The sequence below is a fragment of the Lathyrus oleraceus genome, chromosome 6, assembly GCF_024323335.1.
Source record: "Lathyrus oleraceus cultivar Zhongwan6 chromosome 6, CAAS_Psat_ZW6_1.0, whole genome shotgun sequence".
Classification (NCBI taxonomy): domain Eukaryota; kingdom Viridiplantae; phylum Streptophyta; class Magnoliopsida; order Fabales; family Fabaceae; genus Lathyrus; species Lathyrus oleraceus.
The window spans coordinates 501,438,529-501,454,271 of NC_066584.1; the positions used below are offsets into that span (position 1 = coordinate 501,438,529).

Below are 15,743 nucleotides of genomic sequence, written 5' to 3' on the forward strand. Positions count from 1 at the left end.
AAAATAACCTAATTGAACTAAAATCTCAAATAAATCTCAAATCAATTAATAAATTGATGAGAATATTTTTCATAGATTCATCATCATTCAAAGAGCTTAATAAAATATTTTTTTACTTTTTGAATATTGGAAACTATTTAAAATGAATTAAAAATAACCAGAAAAGAGAAAATTCACAAAAAATATCAAATGACAAAATAAAAAATATTAAAAATCATTTTCAGAAATTAGAATTAAAAAGGGAAATAATGCAATTGGTCCCATATTTTTTGAATTTAAAATGAGAGAGATATGAATTTTTGAAATAAAATGAAATTAAGAAAATAAAATGAATTAAATCAGAAATAACAAAAATCCTGACGCGTAGGATTTGTTTCATTAAATGACGTGGAAGATCCAGAGGTCCTCATGCGCACGCTCACCATAGTCCAGAGTCAAATGAGAAACATAAACAATTAAAAAAAGTCATAAGATCTAAAGGCCACAATTTAAACTGGAAACTCAATCAGACGACCTAGATTCAATCTGGTAACGGGGATGGTGGTGTACACCACCGTCTTCTCCGGCGAGTGTCTTAACTCCGGTGGAAGTTGCAGGTCCAAAAATCTTAACAAAAATGGGCGATCCTCATATCATTGGAAAGCTGGGGGATATGTACATCACCCCTGTGCCATTGGTTTTCACTCTAGATCCTCATAGGAAGAGAAATCAGAGATGGAAAATAATGGAGTTCAAACTGGACTTGATGGATTTACAAAATTAAACACACAATTCAATTGCCTCTTATGAGAGGACTTCAGAGGAGCCAATAAACACAAGAAATGAGCAAGAATCAGTGAGTTTCGAATTGAAAAAGTTTGGATAACAACCTTTGAAATGCAGATCTATGAGGCACGATCCTTCCCAATTCTTGATAGCAGCTTGTTCTTGAGATGGAAATAGGGCTAGGCTAAGGAATCAGAGTCCAATAATCAACCAAGGAAGTTGAAAATTGGATCTGAAAAAATGAAGTGAAATGCAAAAATTCCTTTTGAGTGAGGTGAGGATTAAGTTCTGCAGCATATAAGGCACCTTGAGGTTGAGAAATGGTGAGGCTAAGCACCTCTATTTATAGCAAATGCTGATGGAAGCAAGGCAATTTCATGTGTGCATGAAGTGAGGGCCTCCATGCATGGGCCTATACAGGCGCATGGGAGGCCTAAATGCAAATGATTTGGCATGCTGAAATGTAATTGAGCTGAAATGGACATGTACATGTAATTGAATTGGAGTGTGCATGAAGTTTCATCAATGTTTCCATACTTGTACATAAATCTTCCCTTCTTCGAAAATGCATCTTGTCAAAATGAAACATGGCCTTGTGGATAATGGTTGGAAAGGTCTTGCCATGAGGAACAATTATTATGTTGAACAAAAATCCATTTGGAATTGGGAAATTAATGGAAACTGGTCATAAAGTCTAATGTACAAAACATGCATATGTGAATTTTGCCAAAATATACCAACTTCAAGCCCTTCTGTTTCAATGATGTAAGCCTAAAATTACAAAACCTTCAACAACGAAGTTGTAGATTTTTTCAATACAATCAATTTGGACTTAAATTTTGCATCATTTGGATTTTTGATGATAAAGTTATGGGCACTTGAAGTTGGACTTTTTCACATTTCCATGGCTTTGGTCCAAAGTGACCTATAATGTTTTGTATTATCATATGTGTTTCGTTTAGGATTATGAAAATTTGTTCAACATAAAAAATTAAGTAGACATCTTAAAATTTCCAATTCATTTGATCCCACCTCAAAATCATGAAAAATTAGTGAGTTAGGCCCTTGGGAAGTTGACCCAAAATTAGGGTTTCAGTCAAAATGACTTATAATGTTTTGAAATGGATGATGACCTTCCAAACTTCAAATCAATTTTTGATGAACATGAAAGTTGTTCATATGGTTCTTAAGAACATTTTTTCTCTTGGGGTTATCTCCATTTGATAAATACATAAAAAGTTAGGTGTCAGTGGATTTCAAAATAGTTAGATGAATTGACTGATCAACTTCTCAAGTCCAAACTTCAAACCTTGATGAATTGATGATTGAGGACACTCAAATAAGCTCAAATATGCATTAAATGATGAATGAAATAACTTCCCTTGATTATATTTGATCATGGGTTGAGGTTGCTTCATGAGCAAGGCATAGTCAATGTACAACTGAATTAGGGTTTCCTTGGGAAACAAGCCTCAAGCCCTTTGGGTTTCTTTGATCAAATTGACAAATTGAGATACTTGGGAGGCATATATGATGAATGAGAGATTTGGGAACCATTGTCATGCTTGCTTTCACTTCCATCTGGCCATTCTTTGAGCATGGGGGCCTCCTAGGAGCCTTGGATCTTATGATTGCTCAAGCTACAAAACAAATGATGTTAGTGACATGTTTTTGTGCTTTTGGTTAGTAAAAAAAAATAAGAAAAGCAATAATATACAATTCAAGCATATCTGGTGGTCTCAAACCAACTCACACAAGTCCCACTCTAGGGTTAAGGAACCAAGGTGCTATGATCCTTGAGGCAAATGCGATGTGCAATGATATGATGCCATGAGGGATCTTAGGGTCAAAATTAGGGTCTTACACTATGTACAAACCGGTTTATGAGCACATAATTCCATATTCAAATTCGATTATTTTGAGTTCAATTTTGTCTCCTATTAAATTAATTAATTAAAATTCTAATTAAATTAGAAAATTTCATTAATTAATTTTAATTAACTTAACTATTGAATTATGTCAACATTTAATCTAATGACTTGAATAATTAATTTTAATTACTTTAATCAGATAAATTAATTGAATTTTAGTCAATTAAATATGTTATCATAATTTCACGTTATTTCGAACCCAAAACTATTTCATGTCATCATCAATTCTAAACCAATTTCAAAAACCCAAATCAAACAATTCTTGATTTAACATCAAGCCCACTTTCAAAACAAACCCTTTATAAGTCGATTTCTTTAGCATCGCCATCAACCTCGCATGTAAATAATTTTACTAAACATTCCGTACAAATCCGAACCATTTTTCCAAACAATTTAAAGAATTTTTTCCTATAACGTAAACTTGGGATGAAAAGGATATAAGAAGCGTTCGCTTCACTATTTCTCAAGTATTCGAATGATTAGCGCACGCCATATTACTCGAATTCTTGTCACCCGATTAAAGCTTCAACCACGATTGTTCAAATGTTAAAAGGATGGGAGGCGTTCGCCTCACTATCTCTCGATTGTTCGAATAATTGGCGTACGCCATATTGATCGAATTCTCGTCATCCGATTAAAACCTTAATCGTACAAATTCAAAATTATTTTCCCAAATCAATAAACATTTTTACAATTTAAACTTCGGATGAAAAAGAATGGGAAGCGTTCGCCTCACAATCTCTCGCATAATTGAATGATTGACGCTCACCATATTGCTCAAATTATCGACTTCCGATTAAAACATGCTAAGTAAACTTGGATAAAGGAACGAGTGACGCACGCCCTATTGTTCCTTGAATGAGCAAGTGGGAGGCGCGCGCCTCACTACCGCGCATATTCGACTTCCGCAAATAAACTTTCTAAAACAATTCGAACGGAAAAAAGGAGTAGAAGGCGGTCTCCTTATTATTCCTCATAAGAGTTGAACGATTGGTGTGCACCATATTGCTCAATCTTTTGTCGTTCTTCAAAAAACAACAAACATATCAATTTAACTTGTCACCCCGCGTGACTAAAGCTCTTTTAAAAAAGAACACCGTTTAATCCTTTCTAATGCGCGCAACAAACTAGTGCTTAAGCCTCCGTCAAGAGTAGACAAGCCGACGTTTAACCTTTAGAACGCGATCTAAATAGTCGTTCACTAAAAAACACCAACTAATCGTAGTCCCCGAACTATGAATGCTCTGATTTCCTTATTGCACTATAAGGATACGTAGGCACGAGATTGTGAGATCTTGGCGAGCACACTAATAAAAAACCTCCCCTTTCTCCTTCTGAGGTCTTCATCCATCTCTATTATCAATCCTTAAAACTCAAAGAAAGCGAATAACATTCAACTAACATTCAAATAGCAAATTGGAATAAAAGGTTCCCGTTGAGTACAATAGACGTGAGGGGTGCTAATACCTTTCCCTTGCGTAATCGACTCCCGAACCCGCATATGGTTGCGACGACCACTATTCTATTTTCTAAAAGGTTTTATCGATATTTTCCTATTCCTTCATTAGAATAAATAAAGTTCGGTGGCGACTCTGTTCGAACTAATTTTTTCCGCGTCCATCGCGAGGGATTGCATTTTTCGAGGTGCGAAAATTGGCATTAACCAATATGTGGGTATCCTAAAGCATTAGCCACTATATGGTATGACCTAAAACAAAGAGAATTAAGTGTTTGGTTCCATAGTAAACATCTCTCGTTTCAACAAGCAGACACAAGATGGAGCTCAAAGAGATTGTGTGTTTGGTTCAAAGAGAATATAATATCACATGAGGTGAATAAAGGTAGAAGATATAGAATGAATGTAATTTTTAATGGTCCATGGAGATGAATGGAATGATAAAGAAAAGTAACCAAAGTCACAGAAATGAAGGATTCGATAAAAGTTACTGAAAAGGTATAATTTGGAACCAAATGTAAGGGGTATTATTGGAATCCATAAGAGAAATGGTATTTGCAACCACAAAGGAAAGGTGGTATAAACTAAGATGTGAGGGAACATAAGGATTACCATTGTATTGTCATGACCGAAAACAAGGAATTAAGTGTTTGGTTCCACAAAAATCGTCTTTTGGCTCAAAGGTGGACAAGTGTACTTAAAGGGTATATATGGAATTCTAAAGGAGTATGATATTTGGTTTCAAAGAAAGGTAGTATGTCAATGATATGAATGGTTTATGATTGAAGATAGATGACGGATCATGAAAGATATGGATGATGCCCTAAGGCATAAGAAGGAATAATAAATAGAAATGTGCTCGCCAAGGATTCACATCCTCTTGCCTACGTCTCATCATGCAATGAGAAAGTCAGAGCTCCGTAGTTCATGGAACTACCAAAACAAAGATAAGAGAGATTGGAAGTGATAAAAAGTATAACTTGTACCAATAGAATGGTAGCATGGGAATTCATAAAGGTAACTAAACTTTGAACTAAAGATTAAAGAGGTACAAACTAAGATGTGGAGGAACATAGGCATCCCCATTGTATTGTCATAACCAGAAACAAAGAGATTTAAGTTTTTGGTTCCATAACAAATATCTCTTGGTTCACAAGATGGACAATTGTCCTAAAACAATAGGTATGAAACCCAAAGGAGAATGATGATTGGTACAAGGAACAATATATCATTATAGGGAATAAATTATTTGAAACCAAGGAAAGGTATATCGAATCCATGAAGGAAGTAAACTCTGAACCAAAGAGTAAAAGAGGTACAGACTAAGATGTGGAGGAACATATGCATCCCCACTGTATTTCCATAACCAGAAACAAAGAGAATTAAGTGTTTGGTTCCAAATCAAACATCTCTTGGTTCAAAGGAAGACATTGGTTATTGACCCAAAAGTATACATGGATTCCAAAGGGATAAGGTATTTGGTTCCAAAAACATGGTATTGATTGATGAGTAATTAATAAATAAGGTAGGATTAATAAATAGGGTAGCTCGCGAAGAATCTGAATCCCCGTGCCTATGTATTCTCACCGTATAATGAGAAAGTCAAAGCTCCATAGTTTGGCTTATTACAACTAGAACAAAGACAACAAGAGACTGATGAGGCAAGAGGAATGATACATGATAATGAAAGATGAAGAACACTTGTCAGTCATTGGATATGAGCCACACTAAAGTCTAAGAGTAAAGGTGAATACGATTAGTGTAACACCCATTTTTCTACCCCAAAATACTTAACATATAATCAGAGTAAATAAGCACCCATATAAACAAAAGGGAGTCACATCGACGTTTTCAAAAACTAAAAGCTTTCAAAAACCAAACATCATTCATCATCAATATACAATACACCTGGTCATTTAAAATAACACATTTCACTTATCATGAATATTCAAGAATATGCGTTCCCAGCGGAAAATAATGAATATCCATGCACTTCATAAAATGATCCATGTCCCATACCATGATCATCTCTCAATAATCTCTTCAATTAAATATGTTCACAAGTAATACCATAAAACATATCCAAATAAGACACGAGTTCAATACTACCAATCTACCCAGTGTTACATGACCAGAGCATTGACTCACTACTTAGTCTCTAAACAAAGTACCGCAGCTCTCCAGCTAATCTCGAGTGAGCTACCGTCCACTTACTTCAGCGATACTACTCCTGAGTATCTGCGCGATACCCATGTAACGGTAACATTCAAACAGAAAGGGTGAGAATTCAAATCATTATGAAGGAGTATTAATCAAGCACAATGATTAAATCGACAATTAAAGGAATTCATCACACTTCATATAACCATGTAAATAATATTAACCAACATTTATTTCACATGTTTCAAGCACACATAAGAACTCAAGGAGTATAATATTCAAATCCAATATTATATTCTCAAACATACACATAACTACAATTATCACATAATCACATATTCAGTCAAGTTATGTATCCAAACATCATCAAATTCAATTACCATATCTCATACACACATCACAATCACATCAATGCAAACATTCAATTATCACATAACTCTAGTGTGACTCAATGCATGATATGTGACTCTATGCATGTGGTACCATAATGTGAACCCAACGTTTCACCGCTTTCCGATTCCATATCTAGAATCCAAGCCACGCTTCCGATCCGGACAAGATCAAAGCCACTACCACGCCTATTTCCAATTAAGGATCAACGTGTGCTACGTCTATTTCCAATGAAGGATCACCGTTTACTACCTCGCCTATTTCCAATTAAGGATCAACGAGTGCTACATCTACCTCGCCTATTTCCAATTAAGGATCAACGAGTGCTACATCTACCTCGCCTATTTCCAATTAAGGATCAACGAGTGCTACATCTACCTCGCCTATTTCCAATTAACGATCAACGAGTGCTACATCTACCTCGCCAATTTCCAATTAAGGATCAACGAGTGCTACATGTGAACCCACAGTTTCACTACTTCCACTATGAAGTCGACCATGCTATGAATGAATGCACACATACCAACACATATACAATTAAGATCATCTCTACCATCTTAACATTCCACATATCACCATAATTCAACTCTATGAATTATCCACCAATGGTACATATACACATTCATAACAAATACACCATTCACATATTATGCAATTAAGATCATCTCTACCATCTTAACATTCATAACAAATACACCATCCACATAATATGTCTCATTCATAATATTACATATACACATTCATCATAATATATATTATTCACAAATATAAACTAATTATCAAACACGCACCCTAGATTTCATTGCAAATGAATACAACATTTAAAATCTCAAATTTTCACTTTTCAAACAGTGGTAACCGGTTAACGCTCGGTGGGTAACTGGTTACTATAAAACAAAATTAACAGATTTTTAAGCAAGTAACCGGTTAACGCTCGGTGAGTAACCGGTTACTGTAAAACAGCATGCAGAATTTTCTGCGTTTTTCATCGTTGGAGGACTTTCGGACCTCCGATTTCGATTCCGTAAAAAGCCAAACATTCAGAAAATTATAACCCATACAATACTCCAAGTATATAACATTAATTTGCAATTTAACACAATCAAATCACCACAATTCACGAATAATCATCAAACCTAACAAGTTCAAACAACCATACAAAATTAGGGATTTTAACCTAAACATGCTTCTACCCATTGACCCGATCATACTAACCCATAATAATAAGGATTCCCCCCTTACCTCTTCAATTTTCTGGAAACCCTATCTCTTCTCTTTACTTTTCCTCTCCTCTTTCTCTATTGCCTTCAATGATCAAATGAATCCTAATTCTCACTCTCCTCACCTCTTACTATTTATATTAGTATTGTATTTGGGCTTAAGTCATTATACTTCTAATTTAATTAATAGGCCCAATAAGACATAATATTTAAATATCTCTATTTAATTCAAATAAATTAAACTAACACCATATATCCACAAAGTTAATTAATTCAATTATTCATGATATCTCCTATCAACTAAATAATTAATTAACACTCCACATAAGTAATAATAATATAATAAATAAATACTAAAAATTGGGTTGTTACAACTCTCCCCCACTTAAAAGATTTTCGTCCTCGAAAATTCACCTCAAACGAACAACTCCGGATACGATTCCCTCATCTTATCCTCGAGTTCCCAAGTAATATTGTCATTGGTGACTCCGTCCCATATCACTTTCACCAAAGCATTTTCCTTACCACAAAGCTTCTTCACTTCTCGATCTTCTCTAATCTCGTCAAGAATGCCACACGTAAGCTTCAACATACCAAGCTTAACACACGAAGGCGTCGCTTCACAAACCAAGCTCAAATCTCTAAATTGCTCCAACAACTCCAACTCTCGAATCATCAACATGGACATGTGCAATGACTTCCTAATCAATGCATCAGCTACAACATTCGCCTTTCCAGGATGATAATTCAAACCAAAATCATAATCTTTCAAGAATTCCAACCCTCTCCTTTGCCTCATATTCAATTCTTTCTGATCGAACAAGTACTTCAAACTCTTGTGATCACTAAACACATCAAATCTCGATCCAAACAAATAAGGTCTCCAAAGCTTCAACACAAACACAACGGCGGCCAAATCTAAATCATGCGTCGGATAAGTCCTCTCATGAATATCCAAAGTTGCCAACAACATAAACAACTCCGCACCATCTTGCATCGATTCATCAACTTGCTTAGCAGACACAAACCAATCTTCCTTCGCACCAACCTCAGGAAAATAACCGTCTTCTCGAAACAGTTGATATACACCCGATTAACTTCTAACCCACTTCATCCTCAAATCCGACCTCTCTTCGGGTTCAGGAAAAGCACAGCATCCTCAAAACAGGTTAACTAGCCAACACTGCACTCTTGCATGCAACAACATAATGTCCAAGCTCGATACAATTGGAACATCCAAGATAAGTAGGCGCTTCTCCCCCACTTATTTCCTTCCCAACCTGCCAACGGAAAATAAAACAAGCATCGACAGTGTTTTCACACACATGTCGTAAACTAGGGAACAAACCTAATTAAACAACCTGGCCGGACCGACTGACCTGCTCTGATACTACTAATGTATCAGACAAACAGTATCGATCGTGTCAGATACACGAATCAAATACAACGGGATGGAAAACCTTAACGACTATTGACCAACTGGTCGACCAGGCTCTGATACCACTAATGTAACACCCCTTTTTCTACCCCAAAATACTTAACATATAATCAGAGTAAATAAGCACGCATATAAACAAAAGGGCGTCACATCGACGTTTTCAAAAACTAAAAGCTTTCAAAAACCAAACATTATTCATCATCAATATACAATACGCCTGGTCATTTAAAATAACACATTTCACTTATCATGAATATTCAAGAATATGCGTTCGCAGCGGAAAATAACGAATATCCATGCACTTCATAAAATGATCCATGTCACATACCATGATCATCTCTCAATAATCTCTTCAATTAAACATGTTCACAAGTAATACCATAAAATGTATCCAAATAAGACACGAGTTCAATACTACCAATCTACCCAGTGTTACATGACCAGAGCATTGACTCACTACTTAGTATCTAAACGAAGTACCGCAGCTCTCCAGCTAATCTCGAGTGAGCTACCGTCCACTTACTTCAGCGATACTACTCCTGAGTATCTGCGCGATACCCATGTAAAGGTAACATTTAAACAGAAAGGGTGAGAATTCAAATCATTATGAAGAAGTATTAATCAAGCACAATGATTAAATCGACCATTAAAGGAATTCATCAAACTTCATATAACCATGTAAATAATATTAACCAACATTTATTTCACATGTTTCAAGCACACATAGAAACTCAAGGAGTATAATATTCAAATCCAATATTATATTCTCAAACGTACACATAACTACAAGTATCACATAATCACATATTCATTCAAGTTATGTATCCAAACATCATCAAATTCAATTACCATATCTCATACACACATCACAATCACATCAATGCAAACATTCAATTATCACATAACTCTAGTGTGACTCAATGCATGACATGTGACTCTATGCATGTGGTACCATAATATGAACCCAACGTTTCACCGTTTTCCGATTCCATATCTAGAATCCAAGCCACGCTTCTGATCCGGACAAGATCAAAGCCACTACCACGCCTATTTCCAATTAAGGATCAACGTGTGCTACGTCTATTTCCAATGAAGGATCACCGTTTACTACCTCGCCTATTTCTAATTAAGGATCAACGAGTGCTACATCTACCTCGCCTATTTCCAATTAAGGATCAACAAGTGCTACATCTACCTCGCCTATTTCCAATTAAGGATCAACGAGTGCTACATGTGAACCCACAGTTTCACCACTTCCACTATGAAGTCGACAATGCTATGAATGAATGCACACATACCAACACATATGCAATTAAGATCATCTCTACCATTCTTAACATTCCACATATCACCATAATTCAACTCTATGAATTATCCACTAATGGTACATATACACATTCATAACAAATACACCATTCACATAATATGCAATTAAGATCATCTCTACCATCTTAACATTCATAACAAATACACCATCCACATAATATGTCTCATTCATAATATTACATATACACATTCATCATAATATATATTATTCACAAATATAAAATAATTATCAAACACGCACCCTAGATTTCATTGCAAATGAATACAACATTTAAAATCTCAATTTTTCACTTTTCAAACAGTGGTAACCGGTTAACGCTCGGTGGGTAACCGGTTACTGTAAAACAGAATTAACATATTTTTAAGCAAGTAACCGGTTAACGCTCGGTGAGTAACCGGTTACTGTAAAACAGCATGCATAATTTTCTGCATTTTTCATCGTTGGAGGACTTTCGGACCTCCGATTTCGATTCCGTAAAAAGCCAAACGTTCATAAAATTATAACTCATACAATATTTAATTCAAATAAATTAAACTAACACAATATATTCACCAAGTTAATTAATTCAATTATTCATGATATCTCCTATCAACTAAATAATTAATTAACCCTCCACATAAGTAATAATAGTATAATAAATAAATACTAAAAATTGGGTTGTTACAATGAGCAACTGAGTCATTCGTCCCATACCCAAAGATATTCAAAATGAGTTAATGGAATTCTCCACTTTCATTCATCCCTTACTACTTAAGGTTCGTGGCATATGATTCTCATCATAACTTTCAAGTTGCTGAAGAGGAATCCATGCTGCTCCTTATGATGATGAAGACTCTATCAATCATTTGATTCAAATTGTATTAAAGTCTATGAATAAAGGCGAATACCTCGAGCAACTGGGTTATTCGTCCCGTACCCAAGGATACCCTAGACAAGGATAAGAATTATCCAATCTCGTCATTTTTTGTTACTTATGGCTCATGGCATATAACTTGAATTATGACTGATAAGATGTTGATGGAGACTCTTAATTATTGCATTGTTGCTTTACAAAGGGATACTTGATAATCATATGATTTGAATTATGCTACAATCTATGAATAAAGGTGAATATGATGAGCAACTGGGTCATTTTTCTCGTACCCAAAGATATTTAGAATGAGTTAATGGAATTCTCCACTCTCATTCAATCCCTATTTCCTAAGGCTCGTGTCACACAATATGAATCTTGACTGGCAAGATCTTGAAGAAACACCTTTGATATGCTTTATATAATCCATTGCTTGATTTGTCTTGGATGCCTTGCATGAAAGTATGAGCTGAAGGCTTTAGATCCGTAGCATTACAGAAATTAGTCCTATCAAGTGATCAAGGGACTTTTTATCACTTGAACAGACTGTGGGATTGTACATAAATAAAAGGATTTAGTTAATCAAAATTTATTTTGATCAACTTAAATCAAAGGGATTAAATTAAATTGAAAATTATGTACAACTTAATCCAGAGGTCAATGATATGTACAAACCCAAACTAAGGGATCATGCAACTCTAGGATCAAATAATCATCTATCTAATATCACATGAAAAATCCCTTAAAAATGACCAATTATCCTAAATCAAGCTCTAACCTAAGGGAACATGAAATCTATACCCAAACCATAGGGTTAAAATGGTCAAAATACATGGGAAAACAATTAGGGAATTAAAACTAGAATTAAAATTTAATTAAAATTAATTATTCTAATTATTTCTAATTAAAATAATTAATTCTAATTAAAAATTATAATTTCTAATTAATTTCTAACATGTTAATCAAGTTAATCCTGATTAATTTTCTAATTAGTCTAATTAGCAAGAACTAACAAGGCAAAAAAATTAATCAAAGCAAAAAAACAATTTATACAAATGATAAAAAAATAAAAAAATAAAGGGCCTGGAAGGGGGTATAGGCCCTGAACCCAGGGGTGTCACTAACAAACTGAACGCAGGCCCAAGCAATTAGGCCCGTATTTACTTCATCCAGTTTGCATGGGGTCAGAGCTGGATTGGGGTGTATGCAGTAATGTGGATGGGCCTTGAGGGGAAAAGGTGACCCATCCGAAAATGTGAGGGAGATAAGAAGGCCTCATGTGGATTTCAAAAGGAAGCATGTGCACGTTGAAACAATGGCCAATCTTTCAAATGTCTGACCGAAGACACACCGTATCCGCCGCACCGGAGGTCACCTTAGGCGGCGGCGGAATGCTAAACTAAGAAAATCATACATCAATATACTCGTTTCTTCATCCTCAATCCATATCCATAATCAATTTCACCTAAATTCCACCCTAAAGCTAAGACCGAGTCCAAATTAACCAAGAATCCTAACTGAAAATTGAGAAATTAAATGCTCTCCTCTTGGAATCAAAGTCCACTGAGTTGGGGCATTGATTCCTCAACCTCCAAGCTACATTTCCGTAACTGAATCGAAACAAAAGGTGGAGAAAAACAACTCATGCTACCGGAGAAGAATGCATACGACGGTGAATCTCTTGGTGAGTTCTTGCCTCTAACTCTTTATCGTTTCCGAATTCCAGGTCTTCCACTTTTTCTACTCTCCTTCTATTGATGCTACGTGAATTGAATGAGTGAATCCTTATGATAATTGTTGATCTATGAATCACTCTTTGAGGATTTGTTGTGAGGTTGGGAGGGTTTGTGAATTGATGAGAGAGTGACAATTTCTGTAACTAAATGAAAATCCATCAAAACCTCTCTACATTGATGAATTTATAACCCTCCAAGTTAACAGAGTTTTTGACTCTGTTAATTAACCTCTATGTAAGTTAGTTATGGAACTCACATTGTTAATGAATCAGTTAGGGTTAGATAGGTCATTCCATGATTAGTTAGTTATTGGAGCAGTTAATTTTGTTGACTAATTCTACTATGAAAACACTTACTAACAACTTGGCTCGATATTTGACATCAGCTTGACTTGAATCCTATTATGGATTAGCAGCTGAAAAGTGTTAGGTTAGTAGGTTAAGTGTTTTGGCAAGTTGAATTGGCTTCGTTAGTTTGAGAGGTGAGTTGAAACATGAAATGATTTTGCAATCTCAGGAATTCAACCAAGGCAATGTCAACTGCTAGCTTGGCATTCTGCAGACTGCACCATGAGCTATTGTGAGGGTGGCTTATGAATGTGTGAAAGAGATCTCACCTAGTTTCCACTTCTCTTAGCAACCATAGGTTGGATGCCAAACTGATATGCAGTCAGTGTAATGAGGAACCAATTTCCATTTCTATTAGCAACAATAGGTTGACTCATATGTATATTGATTTGTTGGATTCATGGCTTGATAGATAAAAGGTTACGTTCTTGTGTCATGGGCTGCATTAGATTTTGTAATGGCCTTGGATTATGCATGATAAAAGTAACCATGGAAACCAATCTTGGATTAGTTTCATGTTTAAAACAAATGGTAACCATGTTTAAAACTTTTATGGCAATTGCTTAATGATTTCTTGATGCGAGTTTGTAACTATGTGAAGTATTATTATGGATCAAAATTGTGATGCATTGTTGGTTTATTATTATGGTTTAAGTTATAGCTAGCCCAAGTTCAAACATTTTCATGGCATGTTGACTACAAAATGGAGAATCAAGCCCAAATGGTTAAATCAAGACCAAAATGGACATGAAGAATGAAATGTAGAACTAGGATTAACCATTTAGTGGTTTAGGATGAAAAAGGACTTGGGTTGACTTTGGTCAAACTTGACTAAAAAGTCAATTGTTCACCAAAGTCAACATTTGGTCAACATGTAATTTTTTGGATTTTTTTGTATGTAATGAACATTTATGGATGATAATGGATACAAATGACTATTTGAATAAAAAATTAATGGGTTTAGTATATGAATATGTTACTTGAATTTGAATTTGAATGAACATGACTTGTAATGAAATGTACTTAGGTATGAATAGGTTTAGACATGTTTGAGATGACTTGGGTAAAATCAAATCAAAAACCACAAATGACACATGAAAGAAAGCCACAAATTCCTTAACAAGGCGAATAGAATGCAATGTACTAGGGCATAAACAAAACCATGGATCAAGCAATGATAGCATGACCATGATCAGATGAATGAATGGAAGTAGATGAAGTTTGTGAGGCCAAGAACTTGAGTTATCACGAATGTATAAAATCAAAACCTAAGGCAACAACAACATGAATGCATAATGAACAAGAGGCTATTGGGGTGAACCTTGATCAAGTATGAGAGTCAAACACCACAATGGGTGAAGAACCAGATGAAACTAGGGTTAGGAGGCCCTCCAATGAAAAGGAGACAACATTAGGGTTTTAATAACCTGAGGCATGCTATAATGAAGTCTCTGGAATCCAAGATCAAGAAATTAGGGTTTCTATTGTCACCAAGTGAAGAGTCAAGTCACAAGGCACAATAGATTTATACATTCCTTGATTAGGGTTTCAATGAGGCATACTCCTCAATCATTGCCTTTGAATGCATCAAGATGCTTCACAAGTAAATCTCCAATGTATGAGCACTTCATTAGGGTTTTGATAACCAAGACAAGGCCCAAAGAACACCCCAAGGTCCCATAACCATATCTTTAAGAAATTAAGGTTTAATTGCCCTGAGGAGTATGATGATGAAGCCTTCTTGAATCCACATCTTAAAGATCAGGAAAATTAGGGTTTCACTTCCCCTATGATCAGATGAAGAACCAAGTCGTGCCTTTAAGGTTTGGTTCACACACTAACCCTAACTTTGCAAGCCAAGAGTTTTGAATCTATAATGATCAACTACCAAGTATCAATGAATGAATGATACACATGAATGAAGCATTAGTGTATACAAATGATTTCCCAATCAAGGGTTGGGTGAAAAGATGAAAAGGGGAGGACAAATTTTGGGGTATAACAGGTACATAGTAGAAAATTCTAGTATATCTTTTGGAAATTAAACATAACTTGTTTTGAAGTAGTGATAATGAATCTTGGGCTGCCGTTTTTCCTTAGAATTTGTAATTACTCAACTGTCT

General features: G+C 35.3%; 1 long non-coding RNA gene across 1 annotated transcript; it reads left to right on the plus strand.

Annotated features, from left to right (window-relative positions):
• Positions 1-12,769: 12,769 nt before the first annotated feature.
• LOC127097702 (uncharacterized) lies at positions 12,770-14,586 on the plus strand. The gene is made up of 2 exons (XR_007793139.1): positions 12,770-13,221; positions 14,276-14,586. It is a non-coding gene; the product is annotated as an uncharacterized LOC127097702 (long non-coding RNA).
• Positions 14,587-15,743: the final 1,157 nt, after the last annotated feature.